Source organism: Protopterus annectens, chromosome 1.part1, assembly GCF_019279795.1.
Source record: "Protopterus annectens isolate FY-2018-M chromosome 1.part1, PAN1.0, whole genome shotgun sequence".
In the NCBI taxonomy this organism is placed as follows: domain Eukaryota; kingdom Metazoa; phylum Chordata; order Ceratodontiformes; family Protopteridae; genus Protopterus; species Protopterus annectens.
In genome coordinates, this window is record NC_056726.1 from 37,737,143 (window position 1) to 37,756,480 (window position 19,338).

Sequence of the window (19,338 nt, forward strand, 5' to 3'; positions counted from 1 at the left end):
CACTAAGCCATGACAGCAGTACCTAGGAATGCAGTAATAGCAGATATATAGGAATGAATACAAAGTGGAGCATGACAAAGCAGGTTTTGTGAAGTTGATACAATTCCAAAATGGCCAATCACAGATATGTGTGGGAAAAATGGCATATATAAGCCCCATAGGCAGGAATACACAGCATAAACGATTGTAGAACTAACTTGCAGCCAGAATGTCAGGAGTAGGTGAGGGTAGTTGCTTTCGAGCACAGAGGTGGGGCATTGAGGAGTCCAGATACATGGTCTGGCTCCTAGTCCACAATCATGAGGCCCAACTCATGCAAGGCTAGGTCCTTTGGGGAGCATATAGGGCTGAGGCATGGGACCGGTTGGCTCATGATCTCACCAGTGCCACAGGGATTCCAAGGACTGGTGAGCAGGTTCGTCACCACCATGCGGACCTGAAGAGATGCAAACAGGACCAATTGAACCTTTGGATCCAGGAGGCCCGGCAAATGCTCAACGCCCCACTACTGAGTAAGTTACATTTAATTATGTATGTAAGAAATTAAACTAGCTGATATTATGGAGATGTGTATTCCAATATTACTTTATTTATATTACAGCTGCAGGTGTCCGTTCTGCAAACCGCAGGGCCTATGGCGATAGGCTGGTGCGGTTGCGCCACCAGGCAGGTCAGTAATCCTCTCCCAGTAACTGTAAAGAAATATAAAAGTATGACAGTTAGCAAAAGAGTGCAGTGTAGTCACTAAGTAATAAAATGTGCAAGTAACAGTGTGAGAGTGTTTGCAAGTATTGCTTGATTACAAAAGTGTGTTGCAGTCTGTAATCCAAACAGAAAAATGAAAATGTCTGAAATAAAGTCTGAAATAAAGATGCCCCACCTGTAATATAATAGTACACAACCTGCAGCAGGCTGAAAAGTACAGCTGCAGAAGATGAGCAAATCACATGTGTGAAAAATACCCGTGTTGAAATACTGAAACATGACAGAAGTGAGACTGCTGGAAAGGATTGTAATAACTACAGGTAAAACATGTCAATAAAGCCTAGAAGTAAGTACCATCCTGAATAGTAAAATGAAAACAAGTGAGAGAGTGTGAGAAAGAGTTATGAATCCACCAATAAAGTAGTAATAACCCCTGAATAAAGTATACTGCAGTCAGTACAGAATGAAATGAATGTGAGAAGCAGAACCAAACAGTGAAATCTGTTCAAAGTGTTGCTGCAGCTGGAATGTGTATCCCAAAATCTGGATATGTTGCTCTCAGTCTGCAATATGCAGATAGTATGATTGTCTGACATACCAAACATCCACAGTTGTCTATAGCTATATAAAGCAAATGTAGCAGGATGATGTAGCTGAACAAAGCCAGATATGAATGTGTATGAAGAACAATAAAATGTATATTGATGTAGCAGTAACAGTCCTATCACCAAATTGAAGTAGTTATTATATAGGAAACTGTAGTTAGAACAGTAGTATGTATATATGTACAGCTATTAGAAATGTACAGCATATGTATTGGTATTCGAAGATGTTAATATTATTTTCTTCACCCCACCCTATAACCACATATAACCCATTCCACGTGAAAATGGTATGTGCAATCACAATTAACACCCCCTGGACATTTGTCCTGTTGGGTCATAAATATTTGCATGTCCGTTGATGCATCTGCCCTGTTCATACATCCAAACCTGATGGCCTGTTGCCATCAATCAACCCTGCATGTTGTTGGACTGTGTATTGCTGTTCAAATTATGCATGTGATATGCTCGCTGTTCAATGGTGTGACTATCTGGGTGTTTGGTTAATGGGAATACAAATGCATGCTGTTACAACTAATTGCGAATGGTATTATATGTTACTAACCCAAACTGTCATGACATAATGCAAAACATAGGACGACAGGGAAGGCGGGTTCCAGCGGACCCACCTCTCCCACCTCAGCTGGCGAGTGCACCTGGCACTAGTGCCCAGTCTGGACCCTCCTCCGGTGGCCCTGTGCCACCTGTGGGTGGAAGCACTGCAGGAGATGGGGCTCGTCCCCCCTCTGCAAGCATGGCCGGAGGAGAACCACCACTCACCCTCCGTAGTGTCCGGACTGTGGTGCGTAGGGAGATCCGGGACTCTGTTCTTGGGCCCATACGCCAGCTTGAGGCACAGGAGGCACAACGTACGAGCATGCCTGTTGCCCGGCCTACACAGCCCCCAGCACAGCCCCGTCCTGGGCAGTGAAGGAACAGTGGCAACTGCCCATGGGTGGGGATATCAGTTCCACTGTTGCCATCTGTGGGCTCATGGGTTCTGGATATCCAAACATCCGTCCCCGTCAATTGTGTAACCCCCCCACACGTGTCATACACCGCCCCTGTATGCATCTTGTTTGTCTTGTCTGTTGACCTACCCAACCTACCTCCCCAGCTATACCGACTTCTTTCACCTGACATACCACTCTCACCTGAAAAAAAAAAAAAAAAGGGCACTCTGTACCCAGAAAAAAATTACGCCCCATACATAGCTGCCCATTCTGCACATATGTCTGCTGGACATGGAAACTATCAATTACAATTGGCTGTACAACAAGTATTAGTGTTGTCCTGACACCTCTCTCAGGGGTGGAAAGTTTCAAATGTCACACCAAATTACATACATATGCACAGCTGTTGCTGATGAAGAAATGGGCAGCAATGGGCCTTACCTACATCCCTCCTGCAAATTCCAAGCTTGTTTCCCTACTGTCTTACCCTCTTTGTGACCCCTTTTCACCACTTTCCTGTCTCCCCATTTTCATTTCTTTCAAAGAAAATAGCGCGGGTGTGCGCCAGAGTAAGCACTGTTAAGTGGTTGTAAGCAGGTGTGCGTGTGTGCGCGTGGAGCTAAACGCCAGTGCGCATGCGTGAGCTCCGCGCAAACCAGTGCTAACCCGGTTACAACTGCTTAAAAGTGCCTTAGTCACTCTGATTGACAGGTCCTGTAGTCAGTTCAAAAGCAAAATAAAATCCCACTGTCAGTCCCGAGCCCAGGACCTTGGAAACAGTAGTCTGCATGACCTACCACTAAGGCATGACTCTTATACAAGAGAGGTGTGCTAAAATAAATATATCATGTAATAGTAGGAATGAATGTAAAGGGAATATAGGATGTGTAGTACACAAAGCATGTCATTCATACTTACTGTCAAAACTAGTGGATTTCCATAATAGTAGTGTGTGAACAGAAACAGCCATGCTAGTTGGTAGCTAGTAGGTAATAATGTCAGTTAATGTACATATATAAATGTATGTATATTTACATATATATATATATATATATATATATATATATATATATATATATATATATATAGTTGTAGGTGTCAGTGTGTATACACACTTACTACAGAAAACAGGAGAGAGGAATGGAGAAATGTGAATCTACAACACAGCCTGAATCATGAGAGAGATACTAACCTTTACACTCACAGAACAGTGTCCACAGCATACCAGCATGGTCCCCGCCCTTACAATCTGAAAGGGCAACGCCTATCTCACATACCCTTTTATAGCACTGTCCTAACATCACAGTGAGAACTGCAATCAGTACACAACTGGCTGCATGCAATTAGCAAATGCTGGCTTACAATTGGTGCAGAGGCCATCACATGGACTTATGCAGATACCTACAATAGCATCCTGTACTCACACTCCACACATGCAATACGTTCATTGCACTGTCTGGAGGCAGACAGACAGAGAGAGAGAGAGTGAGAGAGACAGAGACAGAGACAGAAAGAGAGAAAAAAAAAAACACAAACAACAACACACGGTACACACACTGAGTCTAAGCTGTCAGCAGTGACAGTAGCAAGCCATGGCAGCAGCAGCAGGAAGCAGTAGTAGCGGTAATGCAACCAGCTGCGACAAACACAGGTAATGTAAAGTAACAGGTTAATAGTCTGCATACTGTGAACCCTCCATATGTGTCATAGGTCTGTATCTATAGGTATGTCCATGTGATATGTTGTGTGCACGTAGTTCCACCAAAAGGGGATGACTATACATTACATGTCATTCAGTGTTAGGCCATGATCCTGGCAGCAGTTTTCCATCGCAGTGAGGCCTGTCTGTAGGATGTGTGTGTCAGCTGGTGTAACGACTATGGCGCTTAGTTAGCAGTCATCTGGGAACTTTGTCATCCACAACCCACACATGTTTGCTTTTACATCTGAGAAATAAATGCCAAACAAGAGGGGTCCTAGGACAGAGGCCTGTGGGATACTACATGTGACTGGCATTGAGCCTGACATGGCTCCTACAATATCAATATTATAGATTCTGTATGTCAACCAGTGTGCAACCCATCATGTGACATATGTAGTAACATGTAAGCTAATGAGCTTGTCTATGATGCCTGAGTGGAGTACTGTGTTGAAGGCCTTAGGCAAGTCCAGGTAGGCTGTATGGATTGTGTTGCCCTCATCAATGGCTGTAGTGACTGTTTTGAAAGGTCACCCAAGTTCAAAAGGCAGGATCAGCCCATCACAAAGGCAAAATGGCCGGGAACAAGTGTCTGCAGGTACCCAATATCGCTGTATATGTATCCCATACTGAATCATTCCATAGCTTTGCAGACCAGGCTGGTTAAGCTTATGGTGCAGTAGTTCCCAGGGTCAGTTGAGGTGCCTCCTTAGTGGAGTGGGACCACTGTTGCTGTATGCCAGTGTTCAGGTACATATCCTATAGTATGGCCAAGGTTAAATATCAGTCTTATATGCGGTTGTATGTCCTCTTGCAGTTCACGTTGCACACATCCAGGGATACCAGCAGGTCACACTGATGCTGTGTGCTCTGCTTTGCTGAGGGCGGCCCTCACCTGGAATGTGAGATGATAGGGAGGCTACATTCAGCTGTGATAAGTATTTCTACTTGTGGGGGAGAAGGAGGGAGGATACGTGCACCGAACCTGTCTGCAGGAATGTTGTCAATATCTGTGTGTTCGGTGAATGTTAAGTAGGTGTGTATTAACACAGAGCATATCTGAGGCATTTGGTCCATATGTGTAACATAACTGAAGAAGGCCTTGTGGTTATCTATAGTGTTTGGGGCCATTTCCCTCCCAGAGTAGGCCAAGGATGTTGTTATGAGAGACCGTAGCTTATTACCAGTGCTGACCACAGATGCCTTCCCTTAATGTGAATCTGCTCTGTCCTGCAGTAGCCTCCTTCTATCATTATACCATCTGCCTGTGGCTGGGGTCCACCGGACAGGATGCCTAACCTTTGTGCATAGGGTCTGGGCTAGAAATGTGTGTGCATGTTCCATGCAATCTTTGGGATGTCCGTGGGAAGCACTCGCAAAGGGGTCAGCAGTGTGGGTTGTGGCTTCCTCTGGCCCAGTGGGCTGCATGGATACCATCATAGTCCTAACAAGTGAATAACTGTCTAATCACATACATATCAAAGTAGTCTACTGTGCTGGTGGGGGTGGTGGTGGGATATGTATATCCAGGCCGAGTAACTTTTGTCCAGATCACACTAGTTGATGGCGTTCCACATACAGTACCTTGGTATGAACCCCCAGAGTGAGGTTGTACATTGGACCCATCGCAGTGTGCTGACCGATGGGGCATGCTACTATGTTGTATGGAATGTGGCAGGTATTGTTGCACAGGTGTTGGCTGAGCACCGATATCTGGCCATGTACTTGTGTATCCACCAAGAGACACACACATGCTACATATGGGAGTAGTAGTATATCACTACAGTTGAGTATCATATATAGTATGTGTGCCATATATTGCTGACATAGTCTGCTGATATCCTGTTTGTGTTCTCTTCCAGAGACATGGTGCATCAGCGTAATCCCGCCTACTCTGCAGCAGAAGATGAGGAGATACACCAGAGCCTGGTGCGGGATTATGACATACTGTTTTCCCGCACCAGCCAGAATCAGCAGGAGAGGGCTGCACTGTGGCAAGACCTTGTCCATAGGGTAAATGACATTGGCACGCATAATAGGACATATGAGCAGGTACGACATCACTGCAGTGATTTAATCAGAAATGTCCATCAGTGTGCATCGGATATCCACAGGCAACAGGTTGCCACAGGAGGTGGGGTGGCCACACATCCCCCCCTCACCAGACTGGAGGGGCTACTCCTAAGTGTTGTGGCTCCAGCCCCGGAACAGCAACAGCAATACACCTGCATCATGATGGAGGCTGGATCCACACAGCAGCACAACATGGAGCGTGCAGGTAATACGCCATATGTACGCTTGACTGTTCTGTACACTGTTAGTTTATGCATATGTAAGGTGTGTCCGTGGTATGTAGTTGTCAACATAGTATGTAATTGTGCAGGTGTGATATTGGCAATATCAGCAGCTGACGTGTGAAAGGCAACTGGTGTACTACTGCACTGTATCATATGCAGTATCAATGGCACAGTTGTGCCCACTGACATTAATCTCCTCATTTCTGCAGGTCCCTCCAGTGTTACAGCAAGCAGGCCATCCATGCTGGTGAGTGTGTTTTAACAATACCTATTATAGTCCTGATAGTGCTAGTAATACTAGTGTAACTCAGTAGTGTTCTGTGTTTATACTGCGGGGTGTGCATGTGTGCATGTGTGCATGTGTGCCTGTGTCCACGTGTGCATGTGTGCATGTGCGCATGTGTGCCTGTGTTCACGTGTGCATGTGTGCATGGGTGCATGTGTGCCTGTGTGCATGTGTGTCTGTGTCCACGTGTGCATGTGTGCATGTGTGCCTGTGCCCACGTGTGCATGTGTGCATGTGTGCATGTGTACACATGCCCATGTGTGCACGTGTCCACGTGTGCACGTGCACACGTGTGCATGTGTGCAAGTGTGCATGTGTGCACGTGTGCATGTGTGCATGTGTGCATGTGTGCCTGTGTCCATGTGTGCATGTGTGCATGTGTCCACGTGTGCATGTGTGCATGTGTGCATAAGTGCATCACTGGTAACATTGTGTGGATACTGTAAACTGTGTTTCCTGTCTTCCTCCCACAGGTTCTGGTGCTGCTCTGGTGTCCTGCAGCAGGGAACCTGAATCTGGTGCCACAGGTACTGATAATGATGATATCTGTGTAATGGCACAGGAAGGTGTGTCAGGGTCCGCCATTGGTCAGCCAATTGAGAGTACACAGCTGTCAACCCCATCATTGCGCACAGTCATCCTGCCAGTACATCCTATGTCACCATTGTCCCTAGGTGATGGACAGGATACAGTGGGCATTGACCAGGGTAATGTGGTATCTGTGGCACATGCTTCCCCACACAGCAGCCATGGGCAGGGTCCTGCGATGGTACCACACAGACAGTTGCCCATGGGTTCTCGTGGGAGCATCCGTGGGTGTACTGCCTCTGGCAGATGTGCCCAAAGAGGTCTGTCAACCTCAGCTATGTTTCAGGCTGTCATGCAGGCACAGTCGCATATGGAAAGGTACACCAGAAAGGGTCTGAGGGAGCTGAGAGCATGTCGCACAGCCATGACTGACAGTATGAGTGACATTGCGGATGCTATCCGTAATTTCACCGATGTCATAGACAGACGTTGTGGGGACATATTACAGCAGTTCCACAACCACATGTCCATGAGCCAGGGCAATGGTGGGCGGTTGCGGCATCGACGTGGCCGAATGCCAGCAACAGCAGCAGCTGACAGTCAGTGTGGATGATAACATGCCCGTTGACACCCCCATAGTGCCAGCAGCAGCCCCAGCAATGCTGGGTCTGTGCTGTCATCGGAACGCCCCAGGAGACCACGTGCACGTGGCTCTGGACAGTCCCAACAGGGACCTGTGTCCAGTCAACAGACTCCCGCTTCTGATGACAGTACCCAGTCTGGCTTAGTACCGGATACGGTCAGTAGCACCCCTGCCAGGCACAGGTACCATGTCCATGCCCACAGACACTGATCTGTATGACCTGCCAGGTGCAGTCTGTGGCTGTCCACAAACTCATGTATATGGCAGCCATGAGGTGGAACTGTGTGCATGCATACACACATGCGAAATGTTAACACCTAGGGATACCACATACACACACACACTGCACCAACAGTGCCCCACCCTGTACTGCTGTCCCTCTCCAACACACATACACACACATGTCAATTGGTGGTATCAGTGGCAGACTCAGGCATACCTAATTCACACCCTGTGCATATGATGAAACTGTGCCAACTCCTGCAATCTCCAACATCAGTGCAGGAACAGGTAAACATGTTGCCGATGCACAGGGTGACTACATAGAAGTGTATTAGTAGTATCATGTTGGTAACAGTACAGTGTGCTGATATGACTGTGTGTATATCCCAGCATGCCTGATGCAGTAACCATATGACTGTCCTGAATTGTAATCTACACCCATAGTACGTACCAAAGTGTAACAGCTGCACATTATTGCATACCGGTGGTAAGGATGTCAACAGATAGCCACATACATGGGTAGCACAGGGGGAAGCTAATGCAAGTAGTGATACGCAATGATGGACATGTACAGTAATGGTGGCAAGTTGCCCACAACGACTATGCAATGTGGATGTTTGCGCATGTTGATATGTGTGCAGTACCAATGTAATCCAAATCACAATTAACTATGACATAATATCAGTTCTACCATGGACATCTGAGCTGTGCATTCCTGGGTACATGTTGATAGTGCCTACATATTTGCACTGTTACCTACTGTTAGTGTTACCCCTTCTTTGTTGTATAATGGACTACTTCCAGCCCTGCTTACTGTAGCTTTGTTTGCATGCATGTTTTCTTGGGGTTCCCTGGAACACTGCTTCCACCTGCAATGCAGAGTTACAGTGCTTCTGTGGACTCCTAGTGACATCAGCATAGCGTATGATACGTATCTCAAGTTTACACATGACAGAACGTCACTGCCTGTCCTGTTCGCATGTACGTTGCCTGTGACACATTGCACATGTCTTACCTGGCATTTACCCACGAGTGCAGTCATATATGCCAGTGCTATGAAATCAGTAGTAGTACACCCACACATACACACCTTCAGTATGTTGTTCCCCATTGGCCCTATGTGTTGGTAATCACCATGGCAATCACACTACTATGGTAGCATGTGCAAAGGTAAACTGAGAATCACCTCTATGGTCCAGTTGTGGTTTACGTGAGTCATGTGGCAATGTCACAGCTGCCACATGTATGCAGTCAACCCTCACCCCTGGCCAGGAACGTACAACACATGTGTGGGATGCCACCACATAGCCAATCTGGGGACTGAACACTCTGAACCCAGTAATGCCATACCCTGTCAGGTGGCATGACATACTACAGTGACTACAATACCAGTCAGACATAGACCCACACTGACAGCAATCTGAACACACTGGGGCATACTTGGAGACTCAGAATTGCATCCTGCCTGAGCATCACACACCTCCGCAGCTGGCACACAGGCATACGTTACATCGGAACAGAGCACATGCCACACATGGCGCACACATCCCGTGTGCCACACACTCACAGCCTGTAGGGATACACAACACACCTGATACAGATGTGTCAGGTACCTCTCTTGGCCGCTGCAGTAGGGTCCCGCTCAACAGGCTGTACATGGTGAAGGTCACAGTGATATGCCTGTGGGGCACTATGGTCCACCACAAAACACATGCATACAGGTCAGTCAGAGGCATGGACACATATGACTCAGTCATTGACCATGCCACTATGGATGACCTGAGACATACCTCCCTGGACTACATGATAGGGAACATAGAAAGGATCTCTCAGCATGTGGCACAGGCCAGTATGAGCCTGATCTTGGTTGCCATCATACCCTCACCAGGTATGCTACCACTATATGTAGGAAGGGTGTTCTATGTCTACATTCTGCTCAATCTCCAATGTCATTCATAGGGTATCCACTGGCTGTCAATGTATGCTTACATGCTAGGGGAAGCCACAATGATTTGCGAGGGGCAGCTTGCACGTGACACCCATGGGCCAATGTATATTGGCGAAGCCCCTTGATACACACATAGTGCCTTATGCTGCAGGACATGGATTACATAGCCACCTCCATGGGTATCACACAGGATAGGACACTAACAGTGATGCTACACAACACCAGCAGTGTACACTGTAAGATGCATGCACTGGACACTGTCCTCAGCACGGTGAACTGCAATGTCTGTGCAGTACCAGAGTCCTGATTCACGGCTCACAGGTGCAACCCATCACTGCCAGGTTATACCTCATACCATGCCTGTCGTCCCCTACACATGTAACACACATGGACAGGGGGGTGGTATCCCAAGGCACCACAGATACACACACCTCCAGGTTGTTGGCACAGCACAAAGCATCAGGGCCTATTCATGTGCAGCTAACAGTGTGTTGGACTGCCTTCTGGTTCATAGCCTGGCACACACAACCCTCCTATACACAGAAAACCCACCTATCCTGCATAACAACACTGGCAATATGACAGTCTCAAGAATTGTCTTTATATGGCTGGACTGCATACAGCCAAACATTGTGCATGAGCATTACTGTAGCTACAACACACTAATTGAAAGGTTCCCAGCATGTGGTCACTGAATTGCAGTGGAATAACATGCTACCACTCCCACAACAGGTGGGAACATGCAGCACCTGTACATCGACTACATGTAGACTATATGGCCCAGACCAGATGTGTATCCCCTGCTGTAGGTATTTTACGCATACACCCACACTGTATAGACACATACCGCGTGCGGCCCCTGCACAGTATGACACAGTCATATTGTTATGCATTGCAAATACCATTTATCCACTCGAGGCACGTGTCAGACATGGTAACTACTGCAGGTCACAGGTATTTATGTGTATGTGTCACACACATACATCATGTGTGCATTGCCATTGCTGGTTTAGGCAATGGCATGCATTGTTATGCACAAAGACCCACACAAGGTCATAATGTGTGACACAACCACACGTGGCAGTTGTGGGTTTCCAAAACATACCTATCTGCACTCTGACAATGGTAATAGACCCAGTAGCGGAGCGTACTATTGGCATTACTCGCCAACTAGCCCTGTTTGGCTGTGCTGATAGTGTGGTGACATCCCCTGTGTTTACTGGGGGAATATGCAGCATCTGGTGTAATGTAGTATTTGCCAAAAGGATCTGTTCTCTCACACTTGCAATTACACACACCCTACTACACCCCCCCACCACACACACACACACACACACACACTTGCAGGATTCATACCCCTACCTAACTATGTCACGACACATGAGAGAGACGCATTAGCAAAGCGCACTATTTGGATTACTAGGCAGTTCCTCTTCTCCGGCTATACTTATAGGGTGCTGACATCATCAGTGTTTGGAAAGGGTAATGTGCATCATGTAATGTGATCTCCTGATTGCCAAAAATAACATCTTTTTCATACAGAATTGTACACACACATACTCCCCACATCCAAACACACACACACTTGCCATTTGCAGGTTTCAGACCCCTACCTAACTATGTTATGACACTTGAGAAAGATGCTTTAGCAGAGTGTGCTATTCGGATTACTGGGAGGTGTCCCTTCTCCAGCTGTATGTATAGGGTGCTGACATCATCAGTGTTTGGAAAGGGTAATGTGCATCATGTAGTGTGATCTCCTGATTGCAAAAAAAGCACATGTCTTTCATACAGACCTGCACACCCACAAACTCCCCACATCCAAACACACACACATTTGCCATTTGCAGGTTTCAAACTCCTACCTAACTATGTTATAACACTTGAGAGAGACGCATTAGCGGAGTGCGCTATTCGAATTACTGGGAAGTGTCCCTTCGCCTGCTATACTTATAGGGTGCTGACATCATCCCTGCTTAGATAGGGGAATGTGCATCCTGTAGAGTGCTATCACAGTTGACAAAAGGGACATCTCCCTCACACAGACTTGAACAGACACTAACCCCCCTCCACACACACTGGGTAGTTGCAGGATTCAACCCACTACCTAACTATGTTATGACACTCATGACAGATGCATTAGCAGAGTGCGCTATTCGAATTACTGGGAGGTTTCCCTTCTCCTGCTGTACTTATAGGGTGCTGACATCATCCGTGCTTAGATAGGGGAATGTGTATCCTGTAGAGTGCTTTCACAGTTGCCAAAAGGGACATTTCCCTCACACAGACTTACACACACACTAACCCCCCTCCACACACACTGGGCAGTTGCAGGATTCAAACCCCTACCTAACTATGTTATGACACTCGTGACAGATGCATTAGCGGAGCTCGCTATTCGAATTACTGGGAGGTTTCTCTTCTCCTGCTGTACTTATAGGGTGCTGACATCATCCGTGCTTAGATAGGGGAATGTGCATCCTGTAGAGTGCTTTCACAGTTGCGAAAAGGGACATCTCCCTCACACAGACTTGCACACACATCAACCCCACTTACCCCCACACACACACTGAGCAATTGCATGGTTTGAACTCCTACCTACCTATATTATGACACTTGAGGGAGACACATTAGCAGAGCGCGCTAACCAAATTACTGGGCATCTGGTCTGCACCTGCAGTAGTTATAGGGTGCTGACATCTTTATTTCTACAGAGGTATGTACATCTAGTACTACCTGTCAGGTGGGGGGATAGCATATATATGCATTTGCAGCCACCTACGTCAGGGTCAGATATGCACATCACACTGGCATGTTATGTTCTATACCATGCTTCATGACCACAGGACCTGTAACACACAACACAACCAGTCCAGAACACCACTCCCACATCCAGGACACACACTTTGCTTCCCTGGGAACAGTGCCGGGATATGCAGGTGTTCACATACACCATTCCAGTTGTTAACATCAGGTACAGGCATATTGTGTGTGAGAACTACTCAGGCCTCTACCACTTTACCCTACAGCCACTGCAATTTGTGGGTCCATGTGCTATGGCAGAACCACACACCACAGCCACATGGGGAATACATATTGCACCTGTCCATCTGCAACATGGGTACTCACTGCTCCACACCAGAGGTAGACCACCATTGTTGATATCTGACCATACCCACCTTTCCCTGGACATCCATATCCCATCCCCACCCCCAGGCAAGGTTGTCACTGCAAACAAACAGTATTTAGCACAAGCAGACTTTACACTTGTGAGGACTGGGGTGGACGACTTCAAAGGACCCATGCTGGGGGACTATACTGGCCACTCTGCATAATCCTTGACAATTGCATTCTATGAGCATGTGTAAGGTTTGCATTGATCATGCTATCCCACATATACCCATGACTGCTCCACAACAAGACACCTGTCAGGTGTACACCAGCCATATATGAGCCGTCCAACAGACAGAGTGAGCTAATACATTGCAGAGCTGTAGCCCACAGAGGGAGGACATCTGTGAACAGTACCGGTATGACACTTCATTCCCACATAATGATCACAACACAGTGTTGACAGTGGAATTGTCCAGAAAATGCAGATAGGGCTCCCCTCAGTCTGTTAATGACGGACACTTACTGTTAGAGGTCCTCAGCAACCCTCTTCCAGCACACACCAACAACATGGCTGTGGCTTAGCACATTCAAACCCTGGGATCTCCACTGTGCCCCTGCTTGACAGAGGCACAGCTCACTAGTCTCACACGTTGCCTTATGTGATCTACTTTACAGTGGCACAGTAGCCTACTGTACTGGGGATGCAGATGCCAAGCACACTCTGGCTAAGCTGTCATTCCCTAGGGCAACAAGCCTAGTATTGACCTCTACACCCATATGTTCAATTGTCAGTTGTGCTGTTATACTGTTTGCAGGTCTTTATTGCCATAGCATTCCCTGTTCCTATGAGCAACTTGTGTATCTGTGGAAGATGTTTGAATATGAGGGCGATCCACTATATCACTTATGTCTCTGTAGTCATTTACTATGTGCACTGGGCAGATTGCTGTGTTGTGGTTGGTTCCTGGAATGACACGTACAAATACCAGATATGTGTGGCCAACTGCTAAACAGAGATATGGCCTAAGTGTGTGAGCATGCCCAGTTCAGCCTTTCCATGGCATGTTGTCTGACATATGCCCCATTTATCAAAGTGTGCGAGCATGCCCAGTGTGAGCTTTCCATATGTTGAACTCTGAAGTCCACCACATATTTGGGTGTGTGTGAACTTCAACAATATCTCACGTTTATGGTTGTGTGTTGGGTGTCATGTTGTGTACTAACTGGCCAACTGCTTCGTGTCTGCCACAACAGGGATTATACTGTGCCTGCAGGGATTGCATGGGATACTTTGCATACAGTTGTCAACATCCTTTCATAATGACCTAACACTGTAGTACCGTATAGTGTACTGGTTCAGTACTTTCACTGTGGTGGTCAGTATCCTGGGCTTTAGTCCTATCACTGCTTGACATCTTCATAGTGGGCACAACAGAGTGTGTAGGGGCCAGTTGTGCACATATGACCATGTTGCATTATGTTCAGATATGGACTACCTACACCAGGCTTGTCCAACATTGGTAGTGTATTCCACAACATAGGTGGACATTGGCAAACACTAGCGATGTTCCCTAGGCCATTTCTGATGCTAGTCACAGGGTGTGTTTGTCCTTCGACACACATTGTAACTGGAGTTTGCCATGACATATATCATGGTTAGTATACTGTGCCTCCATCTACCTCTGACATAACAGTGATACCCAGGGTTAACCTACCATCTCCCATCCACTCATCAGGATTCCTCTTGAGGGGTGTCGAAAGGTGACTCTCTGGCTAACCTGTACTGGGAGTTTACTCAAGAGTGGGGGTGCCTTCTGTGTTATGGATCATTCTGTACAGCTTGTCCTATGTATGTCAGTGCTGGGGTTCAGGTCTCTCATGTGCATAGCTCACTGCCATTCAGATTGTACAAGGTGCAGCATGTTCATTGATTCCAGCTTGGATATGGCTTCATACATCAGGCACAGCTTGCCTCTGGCTGGGCAGTATGGCAGTGTGTGAAGCTGCAGTTTGTTTACTCAGGCAACACATGGCATCTGTTCATGCTCTTTGCTACTCCTGGTGGGGTACTGTTGTGGACTTTACAGTTGATGGAGGTGTCTGCTGAGGTATATCCCACAGGGGCTATTGTAGTCAATTGTGACGCTGATGAAGGATGACTGCAGCGCCACAGTGACCTCCCCTTATCTACATCTGACAACCTTCATGATTGGTGGGTATATGGTATGTTTCTGCGAACACTACAGCCACATGTTTGTCCAGTGCAGGATATCTATCACCTTGTGTCCCCAGGTCTCTCATTACATGTTAGGTACATAATGGATTAACACCTGTGTGGTAATTTGTGGGCACTTACTGTATATCCACGGTAGTTGTCTATACACAGTTCTGCAATTAGCTTGCTGACATGGCTATGGCTCCAGTTGTCTGTTTCTAGGGGGCCCTTTTGTGGGTTGCTTGTGTCAGCTGGGGGTCGGATATGGTGGGCTGTTTGTACTCCTCTGCATACATGTTCAGTCACAGTCCTTCCATGTTGGCCTGTACCTATGGGACATATATACGGAATGGGGGGGGGGTCCCAAGACCATGCCTTGTGGGATGCCACTCATATCTGATTTGTAGTCTGACATGGATGCAGCATGTCTGACCATGTCAGTTCTGTCCTTGGTCTGGTTTGCAACCCCTCTACTGACATAGGGGTATATATTTAAGCTGGTGGACATATCCATACTGAACTCGTAGGGTATTGTCTGGAAGCATATGCACGGTCCAGCTACGCTGTGTGGACCACATTGCCATCATCAATGACCTTAATGACTGTTTCAAATGGGTCAAACATGTTTAGGGGCAGGATCTGCAGTTATGACAGCCACACTGTGTAGGGTCCGGTATCAGTAGGTCCACGATAGCTTTATGTCTGCGGTACATACTGATCCTTTCCATAACTGTGCAGACCAAGCTTGTCAGGATCCTGGGGTGGTAGATTGCAGTATCCATTCAGGCAACACCTTTGTTGTGAAGGACCACTGTTGTTGTACACTGCTCTTTGGGTACATATCCTGTGGTAAGGCTGACATTGGGCAGTAGTGTGATTTGGCATTCCATTATTCTTGGAGTCCATGTTGGCCTCAGCCCAGGACACCATCACATACCTTTGCTGCTGTGTGTTTTGCTTTGCAGATGATGGTTGTTACCTCAGCATCTGCAATGTCAGGGGACCAGCAGACTGCTGAGATAGATATTTTGCATTTGGGGGGGGGGGGGTTGCACTGCACCTGTCAGGTTGTATGTTGGCTATATGTGTGTGTGTTTGGTATGTTGTTTGTAATATCTGTGTGATTCGGAGCATATCTGTGGATTCCCAACATGGTTCCTACAATCAGTTAAGTAAGCTTTGTGATTATCCTTAGTCTCCTGTACAATTTGTATATTCATAGGTTCATGGGTTCATACTAGGCTATCCACCCTAGGGCATTAGTAAGCCAAGCCAGAGTGTGTGTCTTTTGCCGCCCCTTGCTATGTGACTATTATGGCCATTTATGATTTTCTTTACTGTGCCTCTGTCTGGACGTGACACAGTGAAGACCTCCAGTGTACATGTACGATCATCCATCCACTTGGCAATATTCCTGTTGAGGGGTGTCAGTGAGGGGCTCTGCCTAACATGGATTGGGATCCTGTTTCTGGGTTTGGGGAGCCTCTGGGTTATGCATCTGTCCCTCCAGCACATCCTATTTCATTATGTGTTGAGGCTGACATCTGTCACTCTCACAGCTCCAATGGCTTTGATTTCCTGTGGTGGAGCGTGTCCATTACTCCTGTGTTGGACATGGCCTTGTACAACAGACATACAATGCCTCTGTGTAGGCAGTCTGTGACTGCATTCAGCTGGGGTGTCTACAGCCAGGCAGCATATGACATATATTTGACACCCTTTATCCTCTTGGTGGGGTACCTTTGAGGTCTTCCGAACCGCTGCAGGTGTCAGGTACGGTACATCCCATATGAGTCATTGTACTAGATTATGGGTCTGATAAGGGAACAGTACAGGGGCACAGTGACCTCTGTTGATGTAGATGTGAATCCTTTCATGATACAGTGTCCAATATTGACAATCTTCCTAGCCACATTGGCATTGCGAGTGTCACATGACAGGTTACTGATGACTTGTGTCCCTAGGTCCCTGATTACTCCTTGCATACATAATGGTTTACCACCTATGTGGTAATTTGTGAGTACCTTGTCTGGTATTTGGTGGGACATTCATACTGTCCAGTGTCTTCAGGATGTCTGGGTGGAGTTCTTGTGTGTGAAACTGTGGTCTTTCGCATGCTACAGACTGTACAGCAGTTTTGACTACACTTAGATGCACATGGGTAGTCTCCGCTGCTTCGTGCATTGTCAGGTACCTGGCCGTATGGGTGTCTGTGCTGCATATGGATACTCCCCCTCCTTTGATGTTTTGGTCCAGGTGTTGGGGCCATAATGCATGATATGTGGTATAACCTGGTAGTGCTGGTGTGCTATCAGTAGGCTTGCAGCAGGCTTCTGTCACTGCACAGACATCGATGTTCTCCATACTGGGAAGTGACTCAGGGGCATGCATATTGCAGTTTACACATCTGGCATTGGTCAGCATTACCCTTATGTTTCTTACCACTTATGTTTTCTTGGGTGGTGGGTTAGTCTTTTTGGCCTTGCCTACGTACGGCTCTATGGAGGTGGCAAAGGCCTTATCCAGTATCCAGACGCCCAGGGGTAGCAGGTGCAAGCCATCCCTGGAACAGCAGCATGGCTTGTCATGCATGACATCTCAAGCAGACAGACATTAGACCCTCTTGGACTGACAGCTGTAACTGTGCCACCTGTTAAAGATGATCATTCTGTGTTTGTACTGTGGCATCATTCTTGGTGAGGGTTGGATGCTGCAAATGGCCAGTGTCATACCAGCCTGGGGTACATACTCAGAGAGCTCATCCATGTTTCTTTTCTTGTAGTCCAGGGAGGAACATCTCAGGTCATTCACACCAGCATGGACAATGAGTGCATCATATTTCTGCTTGCTTTGGGGTGACCTGGTACTTGTGTTATGTGGCATATTGTGGCAGCCTACAGGCAGTTTACTGTACCCTTTTACTTGTTCAGTCTGGTGAGTGGGACAGCAGTGTGTCTGCCTATACAGACACCTATTACAACTGTATCAGGCATGTTGTTTCTCCTTCTGGCCTGTGACTGTTTGGCACACCAGCTTTGTGTACTATGTGTTGCATGTGCTATGTTTGGAGGTTGTTGTTGCTTGGGATCTGCTTTGGAGGCTTCTGTTGGTGTGGTGTGTTTGTAATTAGGGCCTCCAGGAATGTTTTTCTGTGTTTATGTGTTTGGTTTACAGTTGTGATAGGTCTATGTGGAACTGGGTTTGTGGTGTATATGGTTACCTTCTCCTCCTGACTAGTTTTGACAGTACTGAGTTGGGGGAGCTCAGCCTCCGGTTTGGATACATGGTTGCATCTCTCACATATATTTGTATTTATTGGGGGGAGTTGTGGGTTGTCTGTGTACTTGGGCCAGGTGTCACATTGCCTCTGGATTCACAGATTCTACTTGTTGTGGCTGGCCTTAGTGGATTGTATGTGTGGACATATTTTATTGCCATACTACTGATCAGTGATTACTTCCCTTTTTATGTTTTCTCTATCATGTAGTAGCTTCCTCATTCTCTTGCATGGTTTGGTAATGGCTGGAGTCCAGCATGCCAGATGCCTGCGTGTATGGCATTGTGTCTTGTTGTTATTTGTGATTGCATACTCCAAGCATTCCTGGCTGTGTTCATGGAATGCCTGTATAACATATTCTGTGGTGTGTCCCATATTCTGCACTTGCACAGGGCCTTTTGTGGATTCCACATCGGTTTGGAGGGATGCAACCTATGCTTTACACATGTTTTTCACTGTGGTATTCTGGCCAGGGACTGTGGTCAGGATGTGTATATCCAGTGTGATTACTCTATGGTCTGGTGTTTCCAGTGAGTGATACACTTTTCATCTTTCCATCCAGTACACATGTTTCTGATTATCACATCCAGTATGCTTACCCCTGTTGTGGGAGTGGTACGTTGTTCCTGGGCATTTTGGTTTATGGATTCTGGGAACTTTTCTCCTACTGTGTTGGTGCTAGTATAATGCTCCCGGTGTATGTCTGGGTATTTTCAGTCAAGCAATATAATGTGGTTTGGGGGGCTTGATATATTCATGTATTCCAACATAGGCCAGGTGCAGTTCCTGGTATTAAGACAGTAGTCTGCAGGAGGCTATATACTGGGAGGCGGTTTTAGCCATTGGTAT